Source organism: Saccopteryx leptura, chromosome 2, assembly GCF_036850995.1.
Source record: "Saccopteryx leptura isolate mSacLep1 chromosome 2, mSacLep1_pri_phased_curated, whole genome shotgun sequence".
Lineage (NCBI taxonomy): Eukaryota > Metazoa > Chordata > Mammalia > Chiroptera > Emballonuridae > Saccopteryx > Saccopteryx leptura.
In genome coordinates, this window is record NC_089504.1 from 147,566,829 (window position 1) to 147,584,083 (window position 17,255).

Consider the following 17,255-nt stretch of genomic DNA (forward strand, 5'->3'; position numbering starts at 1 on the left):
TACCCTCATATCTGGGAAGAACAGCCAAGAGAAGAAAAGCATCTGAATGGAGGCAGAGAAAGAACTGGTGTCTTTTTAATCCATTTCTTCTAACCCAAAACAGAAAAACTGTGTCAACTATATTTTAATTTCACCCTGGTCTACCTTACCTTGGCAAGACTCATGAACTAAAATAGCAATCCCTGTCTACTAACCTCTCTAAAAAAGAGATGGGGAAATTAGGCAAGGCATAGGAAACAGTTGCAAATAGACAAATCCTACGAATTAAAGGAGAGGAATTATTGACAATAAATGACCACATGCAAATGCTTGTTACAGAGAATTAGAAACGGATTTCAGTTATGACAATAAAGGAAAAAGAACAATATTCAAAACACTGCTTCTGAAATATTGCTCTGCTCTGTCTTTAAATAAGATTTTAAAAACCTTACTTACAAGTTTCAACTCCAGAAATCAGTCTTTTTTGTATAGATGCTAAATGTCACTCTGACTGGTACCTCAAGAAATGTCACTTTCTTTTTGTGACAGAAACAAAGAGAGGGACAGACAGACAGGAGAGATGAGAAGCATCAATTCTTTGTTGCAGCGTTTTAGTTGTTCATTGATTGCTGTCATGTGTCTTGAAGGGGATGGGGGGGGGGGCGGGAAGCTACAGCAGAGCCAGTGACCTTTGGCCTCAAGCCAGCAACCATGGGGTCATGTCTACGATCCCATGCTCAAGCTGGATAAGGGCCCATGCTCAAGCCGGTGACCTCAGGGTTTCGAATCTGGGTCTTGTGTCCCAGTCTGGCGCTCTATCCACTGTGCCACTGCCTGGTCAGGGGAAATGTCACTTTCTTGGTACTAATCCCTTCTAAATTGGTACAAGTTGCTACAGCAAAACTAGTAATGAAAGTAAAAGGCAACTGTGATATATAGTAAACAAGGCTTCCACTGTTTACTGTAGCTATGTCTATTATCTGAATTTTCTTAAACTCATTATACTTAGATATCTCAGAGAGAGAAAAATAAAATTTTGTTACATAAGTATATAATCAATGTGTTCTCAAATGAATATTTCACACAATTTAAATAGGGATTTCATACTTATACTCCTATGAAACACTACTACATATTCTAACCTGGAAATACATTATTCTTTTTTTCTTTTCTTTTCTTTTTTCATTTTTCTGAAGCTGGAAACAGGGAGAGACAGTCAGACAGACTCCCGCATGCGCCTGACCGGGATTCACCCGGCACACCCACCATGGGGCGACGCTCTGCCCACCAGGGGGCGATGCTCTGCCCATCCTGGGTGTCACCTGTTGCAACCAGAGCTACTCTAGCGCCTGAGGCAGAGGCCACAGAGCCATCCCCAGCGCCCGGGCCATCTTTGCTCCAATGGAGCCTTGGCTGCGGGAGGGGAAGAGAGAGACAGAGAGGAAAGCGCGGCGTAGGGGTGGAGAAGCAAATGGGCGCTTCTCCTGTGTGCCTGGCCGGAATCGAACCTGGGTCCTCTGCATGCTAGGCCGAGAAATACATTATTATATGGTGTGGAAACTTATTTTAAAAAACAACTCTTCTACATTAGCATTATTGGGCAGATACTGGGACTCTTTTCTAAATGTAATCTTACTACAAATGCTTTGAACACACCAAGAGCTGTATTTTTGGTTATGCTTTTCATACTATTTTTAACTATTATTTCTGACAAGTAGTAAATTCTCTAATTTAGCTTTTACAAAATTTTGTGAAATTATTTCCATTTTACATACAATGAAATTAAGTAACTTGGTCAAAGTCCCAAACCAGTGGTAAGTAGCTCTTTGCCAGAAAATAAAAAACTATTAACTCTATTCAATAAATATTAAAAGTATTCAAACAGTTATAAGTGATGACACTCTTAATGAGTCAAATGACTGCATAGTTATTAAGCTGTTATCTGCCTTGGTCACACTATATTACCAGGATTCAGCACCATGTTTTCAAATGAGTGCCTAATAAATAGTTCTGAATGAATAATTTATGTATAACAACCATAGTTAATATTTACTCAGCATCTTGTATTTGTCAGGCATGATTCTAAACTACACACACACACACTCCATAGAGAAAAAACAAACATTTCTGCAATGAATAGAAAGACAGACATTCTCAACAGAAATACATGTAGTAATTATAAAAAAAGAAAAATGGGCCTGGCCTGGTGTGGTGCAGTATAGAGCGTCACACTGAAATGTTGAGGTATCTGGTTCAAAACCCTGGCTTACCGAGTCAAGGCAGTATGACAATCAATGACCACCTAAAGTGGAGCAACTATGAGTTGATATTTCTCATCCCCATCCCCTCAGCCACCGTGGGTAAAATCAATAAATAAAATCTTAAAAAACAGAAACAAATGGAAATTTTAGAACTGGAAAATATGTCTGAAATAAGGTCTCAGTAACAGAATGCAAGTATCATACAAAGGAAAGAGTCAGTAAATGTGTAGATACATCAATAGAAATTATCTAATCTGAAGAACACAGAGATAAATGACTGAAAAAAATTTAAAAGAGTCCTGGAATCCTGTGGACAACACCTAAAGTTCTATTCATTAATCTGAGTTACAGAAAAAGAGGGGAAAGAGACTGATGCAGATGAAGTATGTGAAGAAATAAGGTCCTCAAATCTTCCAAACTTGGTGAAAGGCACAATTTTAAAAATTCAAAAGTTTAGCACATACCAAATATGATTAACTTCAAAAAGATAAACATGCCCTGAGAAATCATAATCAGTTTCAGAAAAAAAGATAACGAAAAAAAAAGTTTTTAAGGTAGAGAAACACAACACATAAGGGAAATTAATGATTCAAATTACTGCAAACTTCTCATCAGAAATATTGGAATACAAGGAGACAGCAAGATATCTTTTATGATAAAGAACTTGTAACCCAGAATTCTATACCCAGTGAAGCAATCCATCAGAAATGAAAAGTGGAAAAACATGTCCAATTAAAAACAAAGAATTTATCTGCAGGACTATATATCTATTAAAAGATATGCTAACAGAACTTCTTCAGGCTAAAAAGAAATGATACCAGAACATGAAATTTCATTAAAAGAGAACAACAAAAAAAAGTAAATCTAGGCATATATACCTATAAGACTATTTTTCTCCTCTTAAGTCCTTTTTTTTTTTTTTTTTTTGTATTTTTCTGAAGTGAGAAGCAGGGAGGCCGTCAGACAGACTCCCGCACGTGCCCGACCGGGATTCACCTGGCACACCTACCAGTGGTCGATGCTCTGCCCATCTGGGGCGTTGCTCTGTTGCCATCGGAGCCATTCTAGCGCCTGAGGCAGAGGCCACAGAGCCATCCTCAGCGCCCAGGCCAACTCTGCTTCCAATGGAGCCTTGGCTGCAGGAGGGGAAGAGAGAGACAGAGAGGAAGGAGAGGGGGAAGGGTGGAGAAGCAGATGGGCGCTTCTCCTGTGTGCCCTGGCCGTGGATTGAACCCGAGACTTCCACACTCCAGGCAGATACTCTACCACTGAGCCAACTGGCCAGGGCCTCCCCTTAAGTCCTATTAAAAATGAATGATTACTGAAAGCAAAAATTACATAATTGTTGATGGAGATTATATTGCATGTATATGTATGTGGTACATGTAACAACTACAACATAAAGGTCACTGAGGAGAGTTGGAGGGCTTCTATATTTTACTTCAAGTGGTAAATATTAGTAGAATGTTTACGTATATACATAATAATCCCTATAGCAGCAATTAAAAGAGAGATTATCAGACTGGATTATTTTTTAGTGATTTTATGGGGTAGGGGGTACTCATGAAAGAGAAGTATCAACTCATAGTTGTTTCACTTTAGTTGTTCATTGATTGTTTTTCTTATGTGCCTGACTGAGCAAGCCCAGGGTTTCAAATCAGCAACCTCAGCACTCCAGTTCAACCCTTTATCCACTACGCCAGTGGTCCCCAACCCTTTTTGGGCCATGGACCGGTTTAATGTCAGAAAATATTTTCACGGACTGGCCTTTAGGGTGGGACGAATAAATGTATCACGTGACCTAGGCAACGTCAAGAGTGAGTCTTAGACGGATGTAACAGAGGGAATCTGGTCATTTTTCAAAAATAAAACATCATTCAGACTTAAATATAAGTAAAACAGAAATAATGTAAGTTATTTATTCTTTCTCTGCGGACCGGTACCAAATGGCCCACAGACTGGTACCGGTCCACGGCTCAGGGGTTGGGGACCACTGCACTATGCCACCCCAGGCCAGGCAGACTGGATTTTAAAGAAAACTGAATTACATGCAATCTACAAGAAACTCACTTTAAATATAGTGACATAGTTAAAATAAAAGTACGGGAAAGATTTGCTATGCAAATAATAATCAAAGAAAGCTGGAGTGGCTATATTGACATGAAATATATTTTAAACTTCTCTTAAGGACTTGAATGGGTTTGTTTCTCCATCTTCAATTTTAGTTTTATCTAGTTCTGTGCAGTTTTGAAACAATAAAACTAATTTTGTTTGGTGCATCTCCCTCATATTACTCAAAGAATGGTGACTAAGTAACTGGACAGTACAACAGTTCCTAAAGAAATATGACCTAATGCATTAATGCTCTCCTATCTGAAGGCTTTTTTATGTCAAGGTTTTGAAGTGAATGACAGCTTACCAATTATTTAAATTATTAACATTTTACTCCAGTTAGAACAGTAGTTTAAAGAAACAGTTTTCTTGATAGGCAGTCTAGGCATACTAAATAGTATTAAATTATATTTCAGTAATAGATCATGTATCACTTGTAAGCTGTTTCACTGAAAACAGCTTTCAAGAGAGAGTGTTGCTCTGTGCTCTGTTTAATGTTTTTATTTACTTTAAGCTGCTGAACAACTACTGTGGTCAGGATATTGAGCCTGGCATTGGAATACAAAGACATATTAAGATACTATACCCCTTCCTGGTAAAAAAGTAGAGCTGGAGAAATAGGATACAAAATATAAACAGTAAAATAACATATGTTAAGTGCCAAATATGAGGTACAGGCATTTTTCAGGATTAATTTAGTCACAGTGACTTCATTGGAACAACAACAGGAGGTAAGGACAAAGACAAAATTATAAGCTCGAATGTAAAGGCACTTTTAAGTCCAAGGACTTAAATTGTTTTGTAAAAAGCAGAGAATCACTAAGGAAAATCTCCATTTATCTATTTTGAGAGGGTTTTCCGAGATGTTTAAATTATGGGTTTTAAAGATAATGCAGCAGCACAATGTGGGGAAGAGAGGAAAAGGTAGAAAACAAGTTAGGAAAAATGGAAAGAACATTGGGGAGCAATAAAGATGGCCTGATTAGGAATAAGCTTCCCAAGAGCAAAGGCCATGTTTTATCCCCATACCTCCTAGACATAGATAATCAACACACCTGGAACACAGGATTATAGGTAGGAGAGTGCCTACTTTTTTTCAAGCAATGACTAAATACTCGAGTATACCTTCACACATTTAATCCTCAAAATATCATACCAGAGTATGTTTCAAAAACTCTAACACCATCAACATTGAACACTAGAATACTGCATTAAAAAGGCTTGAAAATCACTCACTAAATGAAGCTTACTTAAGGATATGAAACAGAGATAGAGTTAGCTGTTATTACCATTAGACTTAGGTAAATGCTACTTATTTAAAATAGGTGAGAAGCCCTGGCCGGTTGGCTCAGTGGTTGAGCGTCGGCCTGGCGTGCAGGAGTCCCAGGTTCGATTCCCGGCCAGGGCACACAGGAGAAGCGCCCATTTGCTTCTCCACCTTTCCCCCTCTCCTTTCTCTCTGTCTCTCTCTTCCCCTCCCGCAGCCGAGGCTCCATTGGAGCAAAGTTGGCCCAGGCACTGAGGATGGCTCTGTGACCTCTGCCTCAGGCGCTAGAGTGGCTCTGGTCGCAACAGAGCAACGCCCCCTGGTGGGCGTGCCGGGTGGATGCCGGTCGGACGCATGCGGGAGTCTGTCTGACTGCCTCCCCGTTTCTGGCTTTGAAAAAAATACAAATAAATAAATAAATAAATAAATAAATAAAATAGGTGAGAAAACTGGGACACTGATTAAGTCACCTATAAAAGCTGACAATCAGTATTTGGGACACAATCAGAATTCAAAGCCAGGTCTGATTAACTCCAAAGCCTATATACAAAAAAAAAAAAAAAAAAAAACCACTAATTTTTATTTTATTGTAAAAATTATATTAAAAAGACTCTCCTAAAAGTATGTCTGAGAACTCTAAGGATTAAAGGGAAAATGAGGGCAGTCTTATCACTAATAGAGATGTATCAAGAAGATTTAAATAAAAAATTTGAGAACATATTTTTATCACCAATTTTCATTAAGTTTTTGGTGTAATACCTTTTATAACAAACAAGTTAGTATAATCTTTTTTTAAAAGTGTCTCTATATGCTGTTATTCTGCCTGGAGTGTTGGAGGCCAGGCTGGTAAGCAAAATGCCATAATAAGGATAGTGAGGGAGCCCAGAGTGAGGTACTAGAACTCAAGCAGAAAGGTGAGATCCTTAGCATAAGAAGGTATGAGAAGCCTGGAGACATGTATTCTGGCAAAAGATGACAGAGCCTAGGTAGAATGAAAATGTTATGCAACACAAGAGAGGAAGCAGCAGTGGTAATGGAAAACAGCTACAATGAGAGGATTGGTCATATAAGTAAACTAAGGATTACGGGAGCCAGGTTTCTCCTTGTAAGAGAAAGGAATTATAAAGAGAGAAAACTATACACTGTGGGGATTGAAATTGGTACCACCCATGGTTTTCTATGCACAGATAAATAAATGAATATAGCACCAAAATCTCGGTTTCTACATACCTTTCTCCACTATTTAAAAAACAAACACATCAAAACACTCCCTGGAGAGATGGTTGTTTCTAGGGCTGTGGCAGGAAAAGTAGAGGTGAGCCTGGAACATTTTTTGTGTGTCAAAAAGGAAGAAATGCTCAAAGTAAGTCAAAAGAACACAGAAACTAACCTGAAAGGGTTTTCACTGGTCAAAGCTGAAATAACGAGAATGAATAAATAGCAAGTTTGATACGGAATGGATTATTTAAACAGTCTCACATTACTTCCTCACACTTACTAATTGCTAAGAAGGGGGGAAAAAGCTTCACACTAAAGACAGTTGGGAGACTTCACCTTAATCAAGTGATCAAAGTGTATTATCATCAGCAATGAGACAAAAAGAAATTGTATGCCATCTGATAGGATGCAATGAGAACACAGCATCATTACTGTGATACTCCTGCCAAAAAATGCACAATCTGAATCCAACCATAAGGAAATACACCTACAGTATAAGGCAAATCCAAATTGAGAGACATGTTACAACAAAACTAAGCTATATTTTAAAGTGTCAAGGTTAAAAAAAAAAAAAAAAAAAAAAGACAGGGATTGTCCCAGGTTGAAGGAGTATAAAAAGACATTACAATTAGGCCCTGGGTCGACTGGCTCAGCGATGGAGCATCGGCCTGGCATATGGAAGTCCCAGGTTCAATTCCCAGTCAGGGCACACAGGAGAAGTTACCATCTGCTGCCCTCCCTCTCCCTTTCTCTCTCTCTCTTTTCCCTTCTGCAGTCATGGCTTGAATAGTTTAAGCAAACTGGCCCTGGGTGCTGAAGATGGCTCCATGGCCTCACCTCAGGCGCTGAAATAGCTCGGTTGCCAAGCAACAGAGCAGCTGACCCTGATGGGCAGAGCATTGCCCTGTACAGGGCTTGCCAGGTGGATCCTGGTTGGAGCACTTGCGGGAACCTGTCTCTCTGCCTCCCAGCCTCTCAAAAAAAAAAAAAAAAAAAAAAGAAAGACATTACAATTAAAAGCAACACAGAATTCTGAACTAAATCCTTTTGTTACAAAGAAAATTACTATGGAAACTGGCAAAACGTGAATGAAGCCTGAGGGTTAGATGGTAATACGGCAATGTTAATTTTCTGATTTTGATATAGTTTATACAAGAGAAAGTGCTTGTCCAAATGCATCCTCAACTTAACTCTCAAATGGTTGGAAGGGGAAGTTCTTTGTACTTGTATTTGGGACTAAGCCTGCAACTTACTCTCAAATAAATCAGGAAAAAATTATTTGTATTATACTTGGAACTTTTCTGAAAGTTTAAGATGTTAAAAAGAGAAAAAGAGAAAGACTACCACATCATTTACTTAAAAGAAAAAGATTACCTACAATAATCAATTAAAGCACCAAAAACTAGCATATAAGCAAAATAGTACTCCTTTCAAATGAGAATATGTGTTTCCACCTCTTCTTGTTACAGCAGTAATCCCTTATCCACAGAGGATATTCCAAGATCCCCTGTGGATGCTTGAGACCATAAATAGTACAGAACCTTATATACAGTGTGTCCGTAAAGTTATGGTGCACTTTTGACCGGTCACCGGAAGGCAACAAAAGATGATAGAAATGTGAAATCTGCACCAAATAAAAGGAAAACCCTCCCAGTTTCTGTAGGATGTGGCAGCATGTGTGCATGCGCAGATGTGACATAACAGCATGTATACGGCGGAGCAGCCCACAGCCATGTCGAGATGTGGACAGTTCAGAGGAAAGTTCAGTGTGTTCTGTGGCTCGCTAAATTCGAATCCGTGACCAAAGTGCAACGTGAATATCGATGCATTTATAACAAAGCGCCACCACATAGGAATAACATTACTTGGTGGGATAAGCAGTTGAAGGAAACCGGCAGTTTGGTGGAGAAACCGTGTTCTGGTAGGCCATCAGTCAGTGATGAGTCTGTAGAGGCTATACGGGATAGCTACCTAAGGAGCCCTAAAAAATCTGTGCATGAGCCCTGGCCGGTTGGCTCAGCGGTAGAGAGTTGGCCTGGCGTGCGGGGGACCCGGGTTCAATTCCCGGGCAGGGCACATAGGAGAAGCGCCCATTGGCTTCTCCACCCCCACCCCCTCCTTCCTCTCTTCCCCTCCCGCAGCCAAGGCTCCATTGGAGCAAAGATGGCCCGGGCACTGGGGATGGCTCCTTGGCCTCTGCCCCAGGCGCTAGAGTGGCTCTGGTCACAGCAGAGCAACCCCCAGAGGGGCAGAGCATCGGCCCCTGGTGGGCAGAGCATCGCCCCTGGTGGGCATGCCGGGTGGATCCCGGTCGGGTGCATGCGGGAGTCTGTCTGACTGTCTCTCCCTGTTTCCAGCTTCAGAAAAATACAAAAAAAAAAAAAATAAATCTGTGCATGAGCCCACATTGAACTGCACTGAATAGGTATGAAACTGGGAGAATTTTCTTTATTTGGTGCAGATTTCACATTTCTATCGTCTTTTGTTGCTTTCCTGTGACCAGTCAAAAGTGCACCATGACTTTACGGACACACTGTATACTGTTTTTTCCTATACATATATACCTATGATAAAAGTTTTACACATTAGACACAGATTGACAATAACTAATAAAAAGAACAATTATAATACACTGTAACCAAAGTTACATCAAAATAGCATGAATCTTTTTTTCCTTCACAATTTCACAGAAAATTCATTCTTACTGTAGACTTTAACAAGGTCTTTAGCATATAATTCTTTTTTCTTCAGTCAAGAACTTTCACATTTTCACTTAAAGGAAGCACTTAATGGCTTTGTCATATTGTCATATCTGAAGTGCCAGCATCACTACTCTTGTGTTTTGGGACCATTATTAAGTAAATAAGGGTGACTTTAACCCAAGCACTGTAATACTGCAACTAACTGATCTGATAACCAAGACAGCTAAGCGACTAACTAGTGGTAGTGCATAAACATGTGAATACCCTGGGATGATTCATTCATGTGCTAGGCAGGACAGAGAGGGACAGCATGAGATTTAAAACTTATGAATTGTTTACTCCTGCAATTTTCCACTTAATATTTCTGGATCACACTTGATTATAGTTAACAAACTTCAGAAAGGAAAACTGTGGATAAGGGGGGACTACTGTATAAGAAAACTCCTTTATTACTTATAGATTCTTTTTTTTTTTTTTTTTACAGAGACAAAGAAAGTCAGAGAGAGGGATAGATAGGGACAGACAGACAGGAATGGAGAGAGATGAGAAGCATCAATCATCAGTTTTTCGTTGCGACACCTTAGTTGTTCATTGCTTTCTCATATGTGCTTTGACGGCGGGGGGGGGGGGGGGGCTTACAGCAGACCGAGTAACCCCTTGCTCAAACCAGCGACCTTGGGTCCAAGCTGGTGAGCTTTGCTCAAACCAGATGAGCCCGTGCTCAAGCTGGCGACCTCAGGGTCTTGAACCTGGGTCCTCTACATCCAGTCTGACGCTCTATCCACTGTGCCATTGCCTGGTCAGGCTACTTATAAGATTCTTAACAATTTTTTTAATCTATATCTGTACTGTCCAAAACAGTAACCACTATTCTGGATGCACTAGACATATATCAAGTGTTCAAGGCAGTAGAGATACAGAACACTTCCAACATCATAGAAAGGTCTACTATTATATAACATTGATAAGGAGTTTGGGAGGCCAACTGATATGATAAATAACTAAAGGCCAAGGAGTAATAAGAATTTAGGTATAGATTCCAAGGAAATCATTTAACTTCTCTAGAGCCTTGGACTCCTTTCAGTAAAATGGACTAATACCCCAACATCACAAGGCTGCTGAAAAGAGCAAATAAAAATGTATGTAAAATGTCTAAAACAAAGTGTCTGGAACATAGTAAATGTTTGATAAACATTAGTCTCTTCTGTAATGTGGGTGGATAATTTCTTAATCTTACTATCCTGGCTCAATTCAAAAGGCAATGAGCTCCACTGTTAAATTCAATGAAAAACCTCTTACCTTACTCAACTCTCATTAACACTGATCCTATTGACTACTTTCCCCTTGAAAAACAGGCAAACCTCAGATATTACTTACGAGTTTGGTCCCAAACCACAGCAATAAAAGCAAAGATCTTTCCTTCAATTTTTTTTTTGGGGGGGGTTGTATTTTTCTGAAGTGAGAAGCCGGGAGGCAGAGACACAGACTCCCACATGCACCCAACTGGATCCACCGGGCAAGATGGGCAGAGCTCCGCCCATCTGGGGCGTTGCTCCGTTGCAACAGGAGCCATTCTAGCACCCGAGGCAGAGGCCATGGAGCCATCCTCAGCACCCAGGCCAACTTTGCTCCAATGGAGCCTTGGCTGCAGGAGAGGAAGGGAGAGAGAGAGAGAGAAAGGAGAGGGGGAGGGGTGGAGAAGCAGATGGGTGCTTCTCCTGTGTGCCCTGGCTGGGAATCAAACCCGGGACTTCCACACGCCAGGCCGATGCTCTACTGCTGAGACAACTGGCCAGGACCTTTCCTTCAATTTTTAAGAAACTGTGAAGCTCAATAAAGAGAAGTAAAATAAAATGAGATATGCCTATCCTTTGGTTTCTGTAGTACCACACTCATCCCCTACTTCTCTGACCTTCGAAGTATTCTTTGGAAGCTCATATTCTTCCAGCAATTTTTTTTTTTAATGTTAGAGACCTCAATGATTCCATTCTAGCATCTATTTTTTCCAATTTATATTCCCTTTTCTGGGCAATTCCACCTATAGTTTCAACTACTTATGTAAGTGACTCAAATTTTCTATTTCCATAACATACCTCTCTTCTGAATTTTAGAACCATAAATTTAATGCCTACAGACATTTCTACCTGAAAGTTCCAAAAGTATGGTCAAACCCAACATCAGAATCAAAGAACCATGGTTCTTATTTGGTACCACCATCAACTCAGTTTAACTCAGAAGTCATCTTTGAAATTTTTCTCTCGTTCAGCTTTAATCAACCGAGGCTTACTGACTACAAATCCCATTCACTGTTGCCCATCTCCACATTTCTCATCCTAATTCAAACTACTGCCATCTTTTCTGGACTACTCTGGCAAAGCCTTAACTAAGTTTACCACATCCACTCTTACTGTCTCTCCTACCTTTAATTGATTGATTGATTTTTAAAGAGAGAGAAACATCATTTTGTTTTTCCACTTATTTATGCAGTCACTGGTTGATTCTTTTTTTTTTTTTTTTTTTTTTTACAGAGGCAGAGATAGACAGGGACAGACAGACAGGAACGGAGAGAGATGAGAAGCATCAATCATCAGTTTCTCGTTGCGCATTGCGACTTCTTAGTTGTTCATTGATTGCTTTCTCACATGTGCCTTGACCGTGGGCCTTCAGCAGACCGAGTAACCCCTTGCTGGAGCCAGCGACCTTGGGTCCAAGCTGGTGAGCTCTTTGCTCAAGCCAGATGAGCCCGCGCTCAAGCTGGCAACCTTGGGGTCTCGAACCTGGGTCCTTCCACATCCCAGTCCGACGCTCTATCCACTGCGCCACCACCTGGTCAGGCACTGGTTGATTCTTGTATGTGCTCTGACTAGGGATCGATCTGCAACTTTTGTGTATTGGGACAATGCTGTAACCAACAGAGCTACCCAACCAGAGCCCTTCTCCTCCCTTTCAATATACATATTACCACGATACTAGTTCTGCCTCCTGGGACTATCAAAATTCAGTCTTGTTTGGCTTCTAAATGACATTTTAAACATTAGGATAGTTTACCACTCTACTCTTAGTTAAGCATTCTAGTTCCTTCTGTATTCAGACAAATCTGTTTGAAGGTTACATTCTGTTATATTTACCTCTAAAATTGTGGACCCCTCTACTGGAACATAATGCATAGACAAAAGTAACTTAGCAGTTTATGCAAAAACTGAGACTTGCATGATCTAAAGCAGGGGTCTCCAAACTACGCCTGAGGCCATTTATCCGGCCCCCGCCGCACTTCTGGAAGGGGCATCTCTTTCATTGGTGGTCAGTGAGAGGAGCATAGATCCCATTGAAATACTGGTCAGTTTGTTGATTTAAATTTACTTGTTCTTTATTTTAAATATTGTATTTGTTCCCGTTTTGTTTTTTACTTTAAAATAAGATATGTGCAGTGTGCATAGGGATTTGTTCATAGTTTTTTTATAGTCCAGCCCTCCAACGGTCTGAGGGACAGTGAACTGGCCCCCTGTGTAAAAAGTTTGGGGACCCCTGATCTAAAGTTTCAAATCATAATTACTATTTTTAATGTTTTAAAAGGTCACCAGGGCAGAAAGCCCCATGTGCCTAGCAATAGGAAAAACTGGGAAAACACGGACCTCATCATCCCCAGGGTAACCTTTTCTCCCCTAACATATCACTTGGTCATATGATTTAAGACTTTAGACCTTCTGACCCTTCCTATCACTGGTCAAGCAGTTGGAACCTTCCCTAACCTTTCCTCCCTCCCGTTTCACGTTGTTAGTCATGCATGTCAGACCCCCTTAGAGAGAACAAGAGGGCCCGAGAAAAGCCCTTAAGTATTAAGCCCCAAGGATAATGAGGTTCTGTCTGACCTGCATCAAATACAAACAGGCTTCAATCATTTCAGTTGCCCCCCCCCCCCATATTGCACCTACCACCTTCACCCCGGTGGGTTTTCCTGGCATCTCTCTCCTAAGCTCCAAGGACCCCTTCTTGCTTCTGTAACGTATTTCCTGAGCCCATTTCTACTACCATTCACTACTTCTACTGTGTGACTTTCTAAATAAACTTTCTCTTTTAGTTTGAATCTTGCCTCTGAATTCTTTCTTAGCCAGCACTGAAGAACTGAGGTTGCTAAACCAAGGTCCCATCTGACTCCACCGATATAAACACCTGGTGCCATTCTTGCCTCCAACATTTCCAGCTGAATGCATGTTAATCCATTAAATATATATTAAATACCTACTAAATGTTAGAAATTGTTCAGATGTTTGGGTACAAAATTAACCAAAACTGACAAATCCTATTCTCATAGAACATGCCTGAGAGTTAAGAAATAAACTTTAGTAAACTATACAGTATGTTGGAAAATGATAAATGCTATGGAGAAACAGCTGACTTTAAAAGGGTTAGGAAATGTGGGAGGAGGGCCTGCTGTTTTATACAGAGTAGTGAGAGAAAATCTCAGTAGCAGAGTATTGATAGAGAAAAATTGAGGTAATGAAGTCAGAGAAGCAGGAGTTCAAAACACTTGAGAGTCTGGTAGACCATAAGGGCTATGAATTTTAGCATGGCTAAGAAGGAAGCCATTTGAGAAGTGACATGTTCTGACAAATTTTAACAGGATCATTCTCGTTATTAAGACTATATGTGAACAAAGGTCGGTGAGATTTTTTAGGGAGCTATTTTGCAAGTGAGAAATGATGATGTATTTTCCCATTTTATACTGAACCTTTATGTGCTTAGTACTAGGAACTCACAAAGCCACACTTTAAAAAAAGAAAAGACTATGAGAACAATGCAAAGATGAGATCTTGGTAACAGCAACAGATGGTCCATACTTGGTATTTTAACTCTGGGCTCTACATAGTGCTAACAGTTATCACCATACAGATGCAAGAATGGGACAGAAGACGTAACTAAGAATTGAAGTTTTAAGCTTCTTTATTTCACAAGTCAAGATCCAATCAACACCACTAAAAGACAAGACCAAGGATGGCAGAGCTTGCTAAAAAAGAGGTACTGTATAATGAATGTTATAGAATAGATGACTTTATTATTTTTATGCCTGGCAATCTCTTTAATTAGCTGTGTTTTACAACTCTCTCTGTGATGCACACAAAAAGTTCAGGACTAGGTTGATGAGTAATATAATACTGCACATTCTTAGTTACTACTAAAAAATGTCAACAGTACCATATACTGGCACCCATTCGTCCTATCTCTACTCATTACCAACACAGCTTTTCAAGAAAATTGCCTAAACATTGGTTAGTGTCCAAGGAGTTTCATTCAGTTTTAACCCATGGACCCCATTACCACCACCAAAGACATACAAAAAATTTTTCCTTACAATTCTTCTCTGACAGGTTTCAAGGCAGTATATTTAGAAATCATTTTTTATTTTCTTCTCCAGCTTTCTTCCCCCTTGTCACACTGAAGAATGTAAGCAAACACCCAAATCTTGCCCCACTATATCTCAAAATGTACTCAAATGATCAGGCAAAAAGGTCACTATTTGGATGTAAGATGGAGTGATTAATATACTTGAAAGCACCAAAAAAATACAATGAAAAAGTGCAGCAACAATAAGAATTGCTAATTTAAAAAAAATCTCACTGCATAACATAAAATTCAGATTATCTTTGATAAGATAGTCTAAAACAAAACAAAAAAATTTCAAAATTTCATTTCTTCTGCCCAATAAGTTTAAACAACTACAAAAACAAAAGTCCCACAAACTTTTTATTATAATCTTAACCAACAACAAAACAGGGAGATGATGAAGCCAGCTGCCAAAGAAACAAACAGGAAAGAGAAAGTAATGGTCTGGAAAGTAATTTGATTACATATCTAAATTTTAATACAATTACCAGTAAAATACAAAAAAAACACCTGTTATTTAAGAACGTTTTGCCTTTAATATTCTGATACCATCTAGGTAGTCATTTGCATGAATTAACTTTTCTTTTTTTAAAAAAATACATTTTTAACAGGCTTCTTCCAAAGTTAAGTAAAAATTCCCAAATTGGTAAAATTTTAAGATTAGCACTTATCAGACAAAGCATTACATTAAAAACTTTTTGATCACTTTTGCTTAAATATCTTAGTTCACTAGTAGTATGATAAAGATGTTAAAAGGCAACCCAAAATGAATGAAAAACACTCAACTAGTAGACACTGGATGTAGCACGGTACAGAAACATGTCAGGAGTATTTTAAAATTAAACAGTTGAATCTGTGAACACTTGCATCACATACTCTAAATCAGGCGTTCACTTTCAAAACAAGTTTTCAAAATGTACGTAGGTGGCAAGCCCGCCAGCAATGTGAATGAATGTCTCAAAAAATCCCTAGGACTGAGGAGGGGCGACTGATGAAGCTAAAATTAGCTCTCCGAGCCCTTTTGTTGTCAGCCCAGGAAACCGGTTTAAACTTTGGGGGTGGGAGGACGGTTTGAAATTCAGGGCACGGGGTAAGGCTCCCGCGGAGAAGCGAGCGCCGGCTCTTCCCCATTCGTGCCCTCGGAGAGATCACGGCGTAGTAAAGTTTGGTTTCACAAGCGGGCTCGGACGCGACTGACAAAAGCAAAGTCCCCGGAGTAGAACGGACACGGGGGTCGGGGAGCTCCCGGAAGCCCAGCGGGACACGTTTCCCCGGCAGGGAGGGGCTGTCTGTGCGGGGACCACGCCGCGCAGCCTCCGCCCCGAGCGCCCCCACCCCCATCCCGCAGCCCGGCGGCGACAGGCTGCACCGGTCGCGGCGGCGGGAGGCGCGTAGGCCCCAAGGAGGAAATGGGACAGGGTGCCGACGGGCAGGCGGCGGCAGCCGGAGCGGGGCCTCCCTCGCGGAGGAGCGAGAGGGAAGGGGAACCCTTCCCGCCGCTGCTTCCCCGCCTCGAGAGGCAGCTCCAACTTTCCTCCGAGCGCAGGACGCTGCTTGGGCCACGCGAGATTCCGAAACTTTGTCCGCCCTCCCTCCGCCGGCCTGTAACCCCCACCTCGCCCCGACAGCTGCGCGAGCCCATCCACCCCTGAGGTCGGCCGGTGTTTACCTCAGGCCGAGGTCGAGGCAACTGCTCCGGCGGGGCCCCAATGCAGGTCCCTGGGTCCCCGTCACGCCACCTCCAAGTTCCCCAACATGGACTCCTCCGTCCGCTCTGAGTGTTCCGGGGGCCGCTGGGGCGCCGGCTCTGCCGGCCGGGTCGGGAGGCGGCGGCAGGGAAGGGAGCGGACCCGGGCTGCGCTGCTCCGCGCGGCTTGCGCCACCGCTGCTCCCCCTCCCCCCGCCTTGTCTGGCCTCCTCCCTCCCCTCGCGTCCCCTCTCCCCCTCCTTCCCTCCGTTCAGCCGCGCCGCCACTAGTCAACACGCTCCGGTGACGACGGCGGCAGCCAGACGCGCCGCACTCTTCTCTACTCCTTGCTCTGGCCCTGCGTGCACCGATGCAGAGCTAGATGGGGACGCAGGGGGGCGCTGACAAACCATCCTTTGCGACGGAAGAACGTGGCGGGCGGAGTCACGTCACGCGGCCTGTGAGCGAGAGGGAGAAAGGCGGTGAGTGGCAAGGACTTCTGGGAAACATTCTCTCGGTGCTGCCCTCCTCCCCGACGCTGCGGGCTCTGCGCATGCGCCCTGTTTGGAGCGTTAGAGTGGGAACTTCCTCGGTGAGGTTCGGATAAGTAGCTGAAGGCAATGCAGGAGGCTCTTGGGGAAATGGGT

General features: G+C 41.8%; 1 protein-coding gene across 3 annotated transcripts in view; it reads right to left on the bottom strand.

Annotated features, from left to right (window-relative positions):
* Positions 1-16,827, bottom strand: part of SCAF11 (SR-related CTD associated factor 11) — a 102,938-nt gene extending 86,111 nt beyond the window's left edge. For all 3 annotated transcript variants that reach the window (XM_066369023.1, XM_066369022.1, XM_066369021.1), the window contains exon 1: positions 16,591-16,827. The gene's annotated coding sequence lies outside the window, so the exon portion shown is untranslated. The remainder of the gene's footprint in view (positions 1-16,590) is intronic.
* Positions 16,828-17,255: the final 428 nt, after the last annotated feature.